Raw genomic sequence first — 13,876 nt, 5'->3', positions numbered from 1 at the left:
GTGCAGGAGGTATAGGACATCCCTGTAGATCATCTCCCACCAGCAATCATTCCATTGCTAACAGTAAGTGTTAATGTACTGTGGGAAAACAGAGTTAAACTCACACTATAAGGTGAACAAAATTTTCTTTAATTTTCCCAAAAATCATCAGATCTCCTTATAATCCGGTGCTTCTTATGTATGAATTCTATCAGTCAGGTATTAAGGAGCAGTAAAGCCACTCCACTGAAGTACAGAGTTATACACAAGTTACAGTGAAATTTCTCCAGCAGTAAGACTGGAGCAGTATTAGCATTAGCCGCTAACCACTAGAGCCCTAGCTCTTTCACCTTTCAGAGGTGAGTAGTCTGTGAGTATATCAGACTGTAGTCTGCATGTTTACTGCGGCTAGCGCTAATGCTGCTGCACCCAGCCTTAGTAGATCTGTATCTGTAATTCTAAGTTGTAAATAAACAGAAGCGCTTTACTCACACAAATAAACAGCTTTCAGGAGAGAAATCTGTGTAGATTAACATCCAGCACTCGTTTATTTGAATGGAAACATGGAGACACCCCTGTTCCTTACTAGTGTCGCATAATGCGCCTTATAATCTGATGCGCTTTATGAGGAGTTCACCTATGACTGTTTGGGGATTTCGATGTATATGATATCTGACTCACTACCCTTAGGTAAAAAAGCAAATCACTATATAGTGATGATACATTTTATAATAATACAAAAAACAGTATTGTAGTCTCCGTACTATGTAAAGTTATTACATCATCACTAGTGTTTATCAGTATAGGAACAGTATAGGATATTTTCAGTCAGTTTTACTGAAGCAGTTTTACTAAAAGATGATTGCAGTGCTGATGTGTAGAAGTGTGTTTGTTTTTTTAGAACAGGATAAATGAGTATTAATGTAAGTTGGAGCATGTCTGTAATAAGGTGTGTTTTTTACAGATACAGAAATTCCAAACGGATCACCATCGTCCCACAGTGGTCATCCTCCTGACGGTAAGTGTTACTGTATTCATTATGAACTATATAGAATTAATGTGGTGCCAGAGACACAACTACAGTCTTATATATAGCTCTGGAAAAAAAAATAAGATACCACTTTCTGAATCAGTTTCTCAGTATATGTTTGAGTAAAATGAACATTAAGAAAAAAGAAATGGCTGAAATGACAAAAAAATATGCAGAGCTTTCAAACCTCAAATAATGCAAAGAAAACAAGTTCATATTCATAAAGTTTTAAGAGTTCAGAAATCAATATTTTGTGGAATAACCCTGGTTTTTAATCACAGTTTTTTTATAAGGCATCTTGGCATCATGTTCTCCTCCACCAGTCTTACACACTGCTTTTGGATAACTTCAAGCAGTTCAGTTTGGTGGTTTGATGGTTTGTGATCATCCATCTTCCTCTTGATTATATTCCAGAGGTTTTCAATTAGGTAAAATCAAAGAAACTCATCATTTTTAATTGGTTATTATTTCCAGAGCTGTATATACTACATTTTTTACTTCATAGAAAAGAAGCTGCATTTTTCCCTCGTAACTTCCGTCAGTTCAGTACGCCACTTTACTCTTATATTATTTCCCACTGCTGTTTAATATCACAATTAAATCACTCTGATCAGTAATTGATTGCAGAACTTTACAGATACAGATCTAATATGTGTGGGTATTATCTTGGGCAGATTCTTTCGTCAGTTTTTGTGGTGTGTTCTGATCATGTTCTGCTCTTCTGCTGTTTTACAGATGATGGAATTGAGAATGGAGATACTGGTGTCAGCTAAAGCAGCATTATATAAAAAATGGTATTTCCTGTTCCTGAGCTGCCTCTACAGTGTGGAACTTTATTTTGCACTTTGAGCCATCTTTATTACCCACCACCTGAGGGGTTTGCAAGGAGTACAGGCTAATTCTGTATTACCCTCAGTGAGGAGTTTGTACAAAACTGACACTGTTTTTAAATATTTTTGTACGTTGGTGTCTGTTTAAATTTTTACCTAAATTATGGAAAACTATATTAATTACTCCTTAGCTTATCACAATGTTGGTGATGTGGAAAGCTGGTCTAACTAATGTCGGCGGATTGTCTCTGCTTTCGATTCAAGCAACATAGGGCACACTCTCCTGGCGGGGGTGCTGAAGTTTAATATCCAGACTCGCACACTGGATATTAAAACTGGCACTTTTTCAACAATGTGGGCACATAAAGTAGTTAACAAGAGAGAACCAGTCATTTTTAATTCAAGTTTTTTTTAGAAGCTAAAACAATGGGAACATTTCAGGGAGTTTATTTAGGTGGTGCTTAGCTTTAAAACATGGGGCGTGGCCATCTCTACTGTAAAGGTGCTTTTACACTTTGCATGCGATAGCTGCACCGCTGTATGCTGACCCCCATTGGATTCAGTTGTTTTGGAGCATTGCGGAAAGTGATGCGTTTCCACGCCCATAACCAAGCCTCCACCAAAGTTCAACCTGTTTCAAATTTTACCAGAAATCACATGATGAGAACTTGTGCAACTAGGAAGAACTGTAGTCCAACCAACAAAAAACACAAGCGAGCAACTAGTGCTGGACGATTATGGATTAAAAACATAATCTTTGATTATTTTAAAGAAAATCTGATTTTTGATTATAATTAATTCCCCCACTTTTAAAAATGAAACTAAAGTTAACAAAGAAATGGTTCAAAACATGGGTGTTTGTGTCGAAAGTACTGGAACTTTTTTCCAGTACGAGCTCAGTCCTCTGACTTTATTTATGTTCAAATGTGCTCCACCAACTCCCAAAAACAACTCGAAACATAACCACGCTGTCCCAGTGGGGCTCTAGTCGATTAATTTGTGACTTCCAGTCCTTTAAGGGTCCGTTCTGCCTCAGCCTTCCTCCTTCCTGTAGCGTCTCTCTCTGTGAGTAAAGGCTGAGGCTGAGGGCTTCACGCCGGTATCTGTAATCAGTCCTGATTCAGATCAGCTAGGACCGGTAGGGGCTGCATGTCACGGCGTGGGGCGGTCCACAGCTCCCCCGCCTCCCCCCGCACATCACAGTATGTAAAATCGCAATTTACTCCACTTTAAAAATCACATTAAAACTGTAATTCAAATTAACCAAATTAATCGTGAAAATCGCCCAGCACTACGAGCAACTAAAATTAACGATTAGTGATTTGCTCACAGATTTAAGTTTAGTGTAAACAGTTCCTAAAGAAAAATACATTTATGATGCATTCAGCTTCAATAAGCTACAATATACTTTATTAGTGTGATTGCAGTAAGTCACACCACTGTTCTTCTAAAGCGCAGCTGCCGTGAGGTGGCGTTAGCCTTCAGGAGCGTACAGAAAAAGAATCTTTGATTTTGCTTTGCTCACAGATTTATTTTATCTATTTTCTTTTTTTTTCTAACTTCCTTCCATTTTTTTCTCCCCAATTCATGTGACGAATTTTCCTGCTCATTCAGCTGCTACTCAGCTGTTTATCCCACATATCCCACTGTTATGCCCCAACACAGCAGGAGGGTTAAGAAGACTAGCACATGCCTCCTCTGGTACATGTGAAGTCAGACTCCGCCTCTTTTTGAGCTGCTGCTGCTGTAGCATTACCGAGTAGCATCACAGCGCTAACGCTCGGAGGAAAGCGCAGCGACTCGGTTCTGATACATCAGCTCACAGACGCCCTGTGCTGCAGACATCACCCTAGGAGTGATGAGGGGAAAGAGAGAGCGCCATCTACTGTACCCACCCAGAGAGAGCAAGGACAACTGTGCTCTCTCAGGGCTCAAGGCAGCTAATGGCAAGCTGCATTACCGGGATTCGAACCAGTGATCTCCTGGTCATGGTGGCAGCCCGCTGGACCTTTCGTTGTCTATACTCACAAATTTAAGTTTATAGTGTTAACTGCTAAAGAAAAATACATTTACAACGCATTAGGCTTGAAGGTAAAATATTTTTTTTTTATAGTTTTAAAGTTCTGTCTTATGTGATGGATATACTTTAGAAAATATTTACAGTTTGTCATCTTCCCTGGATTTCTTCTTGACGTCCAGGTTGCTCTTCTGTGAATGGGTTTGTCCTACTAGATCCAGGAAAGGGTTTGCATAGTTATGAAAAGAGATCTGGATGCTAGATGTGGTTTGCGTTGTTTTCTTGGTCGAACAATTGGGTTGTTGTCTAGATGTTGCTTTGTTGTCTCTCTGTTGTGTTCAATGTTCCCCTGTTAAGATGTTTACAGGCGTATGGCAAACTCAGAGAGGAAGGGATGCACTAGGGACTGTTCTTTTGTACAAGTAGGTCTGCACAATATATTGTTTAAGCGATAGTCACATTGCAGAAAGTGTGAAGTCACTTAAGGCAATTAAATCAAACACGTCATGTTGGAATGTTTTAATGTTTGACACAAAAAGTAGATACACAGCGCTGTCTCTGTGTCTGTGTGAGTGACAGGCTGCTGCTGCCTGAGAAGTGTGAGGGGGTGGGAAACCGCATGGCCTCCACATGACGCGAGACAGCGGATGCGGAGGGCAGGGCTGATGATGTCATGGGCCCTGCATTGTTTAATATCACGATATATATAGCCGAAAAAAGAACATTTGCAATGTAATGTTTTTCCAATATCTTGCAGCCCTAGATACAACTGATGTGTCAGGGTGGTACTCATATTTTTAGTATGTGAACTATTGGTGGTGTCCTGAGAATCAGGTAGTTGCCTGATAAATAACTATTTGTAATAGTGTAATAGTCAGTGTTATACAAAAGTGAGGACTTTTAAACAGTGTTGGAAGACTGTTAACAAACTTGCTTTATAATAATAATAATAATAATAATAAATCAATTTTATATAGCGCTTTTATTGGTACTCAAAGCCGCTTTACAGAAAATTTCACATACACACGTACAATATGCACATGTGTCAATGTTCATATGCAAACTTGAAAAAGGTGGGTTTTGAGATGACGTTTGAAGGAGTGCAGGGATTCAGAGTTACGTATGGTGAGGGGGAGGGAGTTCCATAGGGTGGGGGCAGCGACGGCAAAGGCCCTGTCCCCACGGGTCCGGTATTTGGTGGAGGTAGTTTGGGTGAGGAGGTTAGCGTCAGCAGAGTGGAGTTGACGGGCGGGGGAGTGGCGGTGAAGGAGGTCAGACAGGTATGGGGGGGCGAGGTTGTTAAGGGCTTTATAGGTGATAAGGAGGATCTTGAAATGTATGCGTTGTTTTATGGGAAGCCAATGGAGTTGACGGAGGACAGGGGTAATGTGCTGTCTAATGGGGGAGCGGGTGAGCAATCGAGCAGCAGAGTTCTGGACATATTGGAGTTTTTGAAGAGCAGTAGAGGGGAGACCATACAGGATGCTATTGCAGTAGTCGAGTCTGGAGGTGATAAAGGCATGAATTAATGTCTCTGCAGCAGGAGTGGGAAGAGTGGGTCGCAGGCGTGCAATAGTACGTAAGTGAAAGAAGGATGTTTTAACTATGTGGTTGATGTGTGATTTGAAGGAAAGTGTAGGGTCCAAATAGATTCCAAGGTTTCTGACAAGTGGGGAAGGAGTGACAGAGTGACCGTCAATACAGAGAGTGAAATTTTGGCAGGTGGAGAGGCTGGATTTTGGACCAAAGATAATAATCTCCGTTTTATTACTGTTTAGTTTGAGAAAGTTATGGTTCATCCAGTCTTTGATATCCATGAGGCAGCAAGTGAGGGTGGAGAGGATGGCAGGGGAGATGGTTTTAGTGGTGATGTAAAGCTGGATATCATCAGCGTAACAGTGGAATTTTAGCCCATGGCGACGGATGATATGTCCAAGAGGAAGCATGTACAGAATGAAGAGAATGGGGCCCAAAACTGAACCTTGAGGAACACCGTGTAGAACAGGGGTAGTGTGGGATTTGTGTTGATTGATGGTGATGTAATGGAATCTGTCAGACAGATAGGATTTGAACCAGGAGAGGGCGGTGTTGGTGATGCCGATGGATTCTAGACGGTTTAGAAGAATGGAGTGATTTACCGTATCGAAGGCAGCACTGAGGTCAAGGAGGAGGAGGATGGTGAGAGAACCAGAATCAGAGGAAAGCAGGAGATCATTCGTAACTTTGAGTAGGGCCGTTTCAGTGCTGTGGTGGGTGCGAAAACCAGATTGGAAAGTTTCATACAGGTTATTTGAGAGAAGGTGGATCTTAAGTTGATTTGCAACGGCTCTTTCCAGTAGTTTTGACAGAAAAGTGAGGTTTGAGATAGGTCGGTAGTTGTTCGGATCCTCGGGTTCAAGACCAGGTTTTTTGAGGAGAGGAGTGATGGCTGCAAGTTTGAGAGGTAACGGGACTATCCCAGAGGTGAGGGAGGAGTTTATAATGTCAATAATGAGTGGAGCAAGGGGGGTGAGGCAGTCTTTGATAAGCAGAGATGGCATGGGGTCCAGGGGAGAAGTAGAGGATTTCATAGTGGAAATTATTTTGGAAAGGTCGACAGAGGTTATGGGTGAAAAAGTTGATAGCCGAGTATCAGATGGAGAAGAAAAAAGCGTGGGCTCGTGGTGTGGGGTAGTGGAGGTGGAGGATGCAAGCAGGTGGTGGATGGTTTCTACTTTTGAATTGAAAAATGTCAAAAGCGTATCACATTTCTCTGAGGTGATTGATGATGAGGTGTTGTCATGGGGTTTAAAGAGCTTGTTTATGGTAGAGAACAGGGAGCGTGGATTTGAGGAACCAGAGTGAATAATGTTAGAGTAGTGAGTTGAGCGGGCTTTGTTTAGGACTAATTTGTAATGTTGCATGTGATCTTTGTAAGCGAGGGTATGGACAGTGAGACCAGTTTTCTTGCATAATCGTTCTAGCTGTCGGAGTTGTTTCTTGAGTTTATGAAGTTCTGGGGTGAACCATGGTGCTGAGTGGGTAAAAGTGACTGTTTTGGTTTTCCAAGGAGCTAGTGTGTTGAGGGAGGTAGACAGAATGTTGTTGTACGTGTTGACAAGGTCCGTGAGGGTTGGATTTTCAGGAAGGGTGGAGCAGGAAAGAGAGTTTGATATACAGGTAGAAAGAGCGACTGGGCAGATGGACTTGAAATTACGAAAATTGATTGTGCGATTTTGTTTTGGTTCGGGGGTGGGAATGTCAATGTCAAATATAATGGCTAGGTGGTCGGATATGGTAAGGTCAGAGCTGGAAATGTTATGGATATGGACGCCAGTAGAGCAGACCAGGTCTAAGATGTGTCCGCGAGTATGGGTGGGAAAATTTATGTGTTGAGTGAAACTGGAGCAATTTAGGAAGTCCATGAAGTCCATAGCATGTTTACAGTCCGGGGAGTCAATGTGCAGGTTAAAATCACCAAGAAGCAGAATAGATGATGAAATTGAAAAAAGTGCGGTGATGAACTCAGAGAGGTCAGATATGAAAGATGGGTTGGGTTTGGGGGGGCGGTAAATAATAGCACAAATGAGAGGTTTAGGTCCAGGAAGTTTAAAAGCCAGATGTTCGAATGATGGGGCTAAGGGGAGGGACAGCGCACGGGGTTTAAGGTTTTGATTAAAAATAGCAGCAATGCCACCCCCCCTGCCCTCAGTACGTGGGTTGTCAAGATAAGAGTATCCTGTAGGGGTGGTTTGATTTAGTGAGAAATAGTCCTGTGGTTTTTGCCAGGTTTCATTTAGGCAGAACAGGTCAAGTTTGTTTTACTTTTATAGTATTCTACCAGTAGCTAGTAAATGCTGTGCTGGAAACAACACGATAAAAGTTACAAATTGAAAAAAGGTAAAAAGGAAAGAAAATTTGGAAGGTTACGCCAGGGTCCGTTGTGGAAGTAATTTGTTATGACTTGAAAATGTTTTTAACTGTTTCAAGCGTGGAGCAGGTTCTGTAAACTGTTCACTGTTAAGAGCTAAGTTCTCACTGCTTGTGTGATAAAACTGTTCTGTGTCTAGGGGAGGTAAAAGTGTGCTATTGTGTATCTCAAAATGAGAAACGTTTATATTTCTGCTTGAGGAAATGCTGCTCAACTCGTGAAATGTCCTTGTTTTGGACATCTTGCACCTGATTAGAGCTAAATGTCAAGAGAAGATGAGTTTGACATTTTTCTTTGTGTTGGAGAGAGGAAGGAGAGTCTAAGCTGTTACAGTTTTTCTGGAATGTTTACACCCTCAGAACTCTACACACTTCTCCAGTCATCACTTTATTTTTACAGTCCTACAGAACAGTCCACAGGAAAATACAGTACTACTGTACTCACTGATGCTGTGTTTATATGCAGTGCTGCAGTTTTACAGTGAGAGTAGATTTATTACCTGTTCTCATTTCAGGCTGAGCTCACCTGTTTCTCTTTTAATGCTAAAGCTCTGATTGCTGAATGTGAATCTGTGTGACAGGTGTTTGATCATGTGACGAGTCAGTGTGCATAGTAAGGTCAATAACTGTAGAGTTTTGAATAACAGTTCGTTTCTTGTGGAAAAAAAGATATTTTCTTCATGAAAATTGTGTGTAGTGTTCTGAGCGGTGTGTTTTAGAACTAAAATTTGAGTGTGAAAGAGTGTGAAGCAGGAATTTTGCTTGTAGATGAGGTACATGAGTTACATGTTGTGGTCATTGTTAAAAACAATCGAGAAAAACTGTAAGGCAAGGCGAGTTTATTTATATATCACCTTTATACACAACGGTGATGCAAAGTGCTTTACAAATTAGAAAATACAAAGAGCAGTCAAATAAAAACCATGTAAAAAAATAAGAATAAAGCATGAATGAAACATGATTCAAACATGATTAAAACAAAGAGCAGTCAAATAAAAAAAAAAACGTAAAAGAACTGCAATGAATTGGAAGTAAAAATAAAATAAGAATAAAGCATAAATAAAACATGATGGGAAAAAAATATATATATATATATATATATATATATATATATATATATATATATATATATATATATATATATTATACTGTTATATACTATATATAATAAATAATAACAATAATAATATATACTGTTAACTGGTTCCATTTAAGAGCAGCGCAGTAGCTAAACGCTCGTCTCCATGTTTAGTTTTTACTTTAGGCAGCTCTAACTGACCAACTGACCAGTTCCTGATGAATATATATATGATAAATAAGCTGGTCCTGCACCATTAACACATTTATAGACCAGTAACAGAACCTTAAAGTCTATTCTGTAACAGACTGGTATCCAGTGTAGGGATTTAAGGATGGGGTGATGAACTCTGGCTGCTGAATTCTGAATGAGCTGAAGCTGTTTGATGGTCTTTTTTGGGAGTCCAGTTAGGAGTCCATTACAGTAATCAATCCTACTAGAAATAAAGGCGTGGATGAGTTTCTCCAGGTCTGCTGTAGACAGAAAATCTCTGATCTTATTTAAGTTCTTGAGGTGATAAAACGCTGATTTGGTGACTGCTTTGACATGACTACCATCCAAAGTCAATGGGACCGAAATTGTTTGGGCAGAGGGCCATGTAGATCTGAGTGTCATCTGCATAGCTGTGGTAAGATATCCCATAGTCACGCATGATTTCCCCCAGAGGAATCATATATAAATTAAATAAGAGGGGCCCAAGAATTGAACCCTGGGGTACACCACAGGTCACTGGCACAGTCTCAGAAATATTATTTTCCATTTCCACAAAGTATTTCCTTCCTTGAAGGTATGAACTGAACCATTTTAGGACAGTTCCAGAAATTCCAACCCGGTTCTCAAGTCTATCTATGAGAATGTTGTGGTCAATGGTGTCAAAGGCAGCACTGAGATCAAGCAGTAGTAGAATAGACATTTTTCCTGAGTCTGTATTTAAGCAAGTGTCACTGATGATCTTAATAAGCGCAGTCTCAGTACTATGATTAGACCAGAAACCTGACTGAAATTGGTCTAGACAGTTATTTATGGACATAAAGTGCAGAATTAGCTTGAAGACAAATTTTCAATTATTTTTCCAATGAATGGTAGATTAAAGAGTGGTCCGTAATTGCTTAATAGGTTTGTATCTAATGCATTTGGAAAAACACCCAACATTAATGAGGTATACTGTTTTTAGCTTATGGTTGTGACGGAGGCTTTCGACCTCAGAGCCGAGCTTGGCTGTATTTTGGCTAAGAAGTAGAGAAAGAAAACAAGAAGAAATAGAGAGAAAACAAGAGAAAGAGAGAGAGAAATAGAATAATTAAATGTATTCTCTGTACTTTGGTTTGTTTAAGGACAGCCTGACACAATGTGTATACAGATATTGGCAGCAAACAGTATCAACACAAACTAAACACACTAAAAAACACATCAATTAAACAGTAAAATCAACAATCAGTATATTTGCAACATTAGCGCTCTACACTAGGTAGAGCATGTTTAAAAGGTTTATAACTAAAGTTTATAATGATAAAAAATGATGTCTGCAGTGCTGAAACATTTGATAAAGTTCTGTATTTAAGACATAAGTACATATTTCAGTATAAAACTGATCAGACTGATCATTTATAAACTCTGATTTTACATTAAGCTAAGAGTGCTAAGTTAAAGAAAGCTTTAAACAAAGGATAATGGCAGTTTCAGCGTAAGGCGTAGCAGTCTCTACTGTAGTTCTGCTGCCTTGTTCTCCTGGTAGCACGTGAAAGAAGCTTTGTTGTCTGTCTGTTGTGTTCACTCGTTCGTAATGAACTAATAATGATGAATGAATGATGATGAAGAAATCATATCTGTATATTTCAGTTTATCTACAGAAAACAGCTTTTACACTGTAAAGCACGTAAAGCTCTAGCATTACTGCTGCTGCGAGCTGATTTGCAGACGAGCTGATTTCTGCAGTACTGAAACATTTGATATAGTTCTGTGTTAATAAATACATATTAAATACATACATTAAATGCATGTCAGTATAAAACTGATCAGACATTTATTTATAAACTGTGATCTGAAACGTGTTTCTGGAGAGCTGTGAGGTCAGTCTGTGGTAATGGAATTTGTGACCCCGTGTCACTGATACCCATAATTAAAGCACACAATCAGTCATATACACTGTGTCATCTTTTAATGCTGTTTTTTTTTTTTTTTTCGGTCTTGGTTTAAACCAAATGTATGTACACTTTAACTATTTTGAATAAAAACAACTTTTATAAACACTGTTTATAAAAAATGTGTTCATTCATAGTTTTGATGCTTCAGTGAGAATCTACAATGTTAATAGTCATAAAAATAAAGAAAACGCATTTAAAACAAAAAGGTGTGTCCAAACTTTTGGCCTGTACTGTATGTTATTATCAGTACAGTGATGGTGGCGCTCGGAGCTGAAGCTAGAGTTATAGGATGTTTTTAATAATTTAATACGCTTCTAGTGCACTTTTTACTTATTAATGCCTCGTTTTAAATGTCAGGGTTTCTGGATTCTAGCAATGAGGTGTGGAGCTACTTTGAGCTGGATAACGGTGGAAAAATCTATTTATCTGGGCAAAATATGCCCCAATACAGCCGTTGTAAAGAGTTCTGGTCTTTAATAATAATAATAATAAAAATAATGTTTGAAGACATACTTAAATGTCTTAAGATGTCTTTAAAAGTGTTTTATAAGACAAATCTCAAAAACATGGCTGGGTATAAAGTGCAAAACAGTTGGATCATTTGATTTGCCTTTATAAACAAAACATTTAAAGTAAAGCATGTTAATCATGCATAGAAAATTCAGGTACACTTTATAGTCCAGCCCGGGATGGACTACTATACACTGAAAAAAATAAATCTGAGTGTTAGTAAATGTAACGTAATTAAATCTGTGATATTAACAACAGAAAAACATGTTATATGAATGAATATGAATATATCTAGTTTTTAATTACTCCACATTTGTTCAGAATACAAGACATTGTGTATTTTTTCCTTAATATAATTTATTTATGTAATCCCAACAAATCTTTTAAGGTACACAACAAATCTGCACAACAAACTAAAGTCTTGTTATATTTACTTTAGAGTTTTAGTCACTACTTGTATCAATGCTCTTTCTACAGTGTTGGTTCATGCAGCTTTCCTATAGGCTCCTGGTACCATATATTTGCATATTGGGTGTGGCCTTTTCCTTAATTACCATCTTTGTGTTGTCTGATGCCCAAAGCTACCTTATCCTGGGCGTGCAGTAATTATAATATACATGTTGATTGGCAGGTCTCAGTGTTGTAGAGCTGTAAGAGTAAGTTTCTAGTGATCACAGTATGCTGACTCTGAGCTACAGAGTTCACTCTTTACCCAGTTTGCTCCTGTATTACTCCATTATTATACTGTTAAATAACAATAAACTAAATATGTTGAGAATACTCATGGTTAACTTAAAATGATAAGTTATTTTAAATATTACTAAAGTTTTATTAACTTGTTTATTAAAGTGTGTGTTAAAATAAAGATGAATTGTTAGTTTATTTGACTAAACAGATAAGAGTTAACTCAGCTTTTTAAGTCAGCAGTGTACAAGAGAAAATTAAGTTGACAATACTTAAATTTCCCATGTAGCATAAATGGACTCTTTTAAGTTGACACTTCCTGAAAAAGTATGTTAGCACTACTGGAGAAAATTAAGTAGTAAATACAATCACTACTCTTGCTTGATCTACTTAATTATCTGATGCAAAAAGTTGAAATTTAGAATTTTTTAAGTAGATCAAGCAAACTATTTTTTTCAGTGTACTATACTGGGGTGGGTTTCCCGAAAACGATCAATCTTAGCGAATAACGAACAAACTAACGAATGACGTGTGTAAAGAACGAGCCAGTTCTGCGAGTGTTTCCCAAAGAGCTTCGCAACGCGAAAATTAACAAAGGAGGTTAAAGAACGTCTTTGTTGACTCCTCCCCCAAAACAGCGCACTCAATCGATCCACAAATATCGATTCAACACTGCCAATATGCAGTATTTATTCACTATTACACCCTAAAAACGTAGAAATGTGTTGTAATTAACAACATTATACTCCTACAGATACATATGACTAAATAAAAAACCGAAAATCGAATCTATTTAAAAACATTAAACTTATTTTTTACATTTTTAAAACTATTATTGTTAATATATATTATATTAATAGATACTATACTAACATTATTAATAGTAATATTGATAGGAATATTAATTTATTATTATTCTAATTATTAATATTATAAAAATAATATAATAATACATATACGTATGTTCCTGTGTGTGTTTGTGTGTGTGTGTGTGTGTGTGGGTGTGTATATATATATATATATATATATATATTACATTTTAAACCAACAGAAATATGTTTTGTACTTTATACTGTGAAGCTCCAGCTCATCCTAAATCACCATCTCAGTTGGGTTAATGTCAGGGGATTGTCAAAGCCATGCACCTTTTTGTCTATTAATTCCATTTGCGTCAATTAGTTTTCATGGTTTTAATATTAATCGACAATGTAAAAAAAAAAAAAACATGGAATGAGACGTGTCCAACTTTTGACTGATATTTGTGAGCTGACACACCCCAGAGTAATTAATGTCAAGACTTCTATCATCGCTAATCTGGATTTTAATAATTTACTCGTGGGTTTGATTGCCCAGTTAGACTACAAGCCACAGTTGGCATTATAATATAATATAATATAATATAACTTATTCACTCACTTACTCACTCGTCAACCGCTTTATCCGTTCAGGGTCGCGGGGGTGCTTGGTGGCTGGAGTCTATACCAGCTGGCATCGGGCTGAAGGCAGTGTACACCCTGGACAGGATGCCAATCCATCACAAGGCAGATAGACACAGACAGACACACAGACACATTCACTCACACCTAAGGGGCAATTTTTATCCGACATCTAATTAGCCTGAACTAATTTCTTTGGACTGTGGGAGGAAACCGGAGCACCCGCAGACACAGGAAATAAAATAATATAATATAATAT

The 13,876-nt window shown here is 38.2% G+C and overlaps 1 long non-coding RNA gene across 1 annotated transcript; it reads left to right on the top strand.

Moving 5' to 3' along the window:
* LOC103043180 (uncharacterized) lies at nucleotides 1–2,146 on the top strand. The gene is made up of 3 exons (XR_007429858.1): nucleotides 1–63; nucleotides 944–997; nucleotides 1,745–2,146. It is a non-coding gene; the product is annotated as an uncharacterized LOC103043180 (long non-coding RNA).
* The last annotated feature ends 11,730 nt before the right edge of the window (nucleotides 2,147–13,876 follow it).

This window comes from Astyanax mexicanus, unplaced genomic scaffold (assembly GCF_023375975.1).
Source record: "Astyanax mexicanus isolate ESR-SI-001 unplaced genomic scaffold, AstMex3_surface scaffold_31, whole genome shotgun sequence".
In the NCBI taxonomy this organism is placed as follows: domain Eukaryota; kingdom Metazoa; phylum Chordata; class Actinopteri; order Characiformes; family Acestrorhamphidae; genus Astyanax; species Astyanax mexicanus.
The sequence above is the reverse complement of the archived record's forward strand: the minus strand, read 5'-3'. Positions and strand labels throughout refer to the sequence as shown.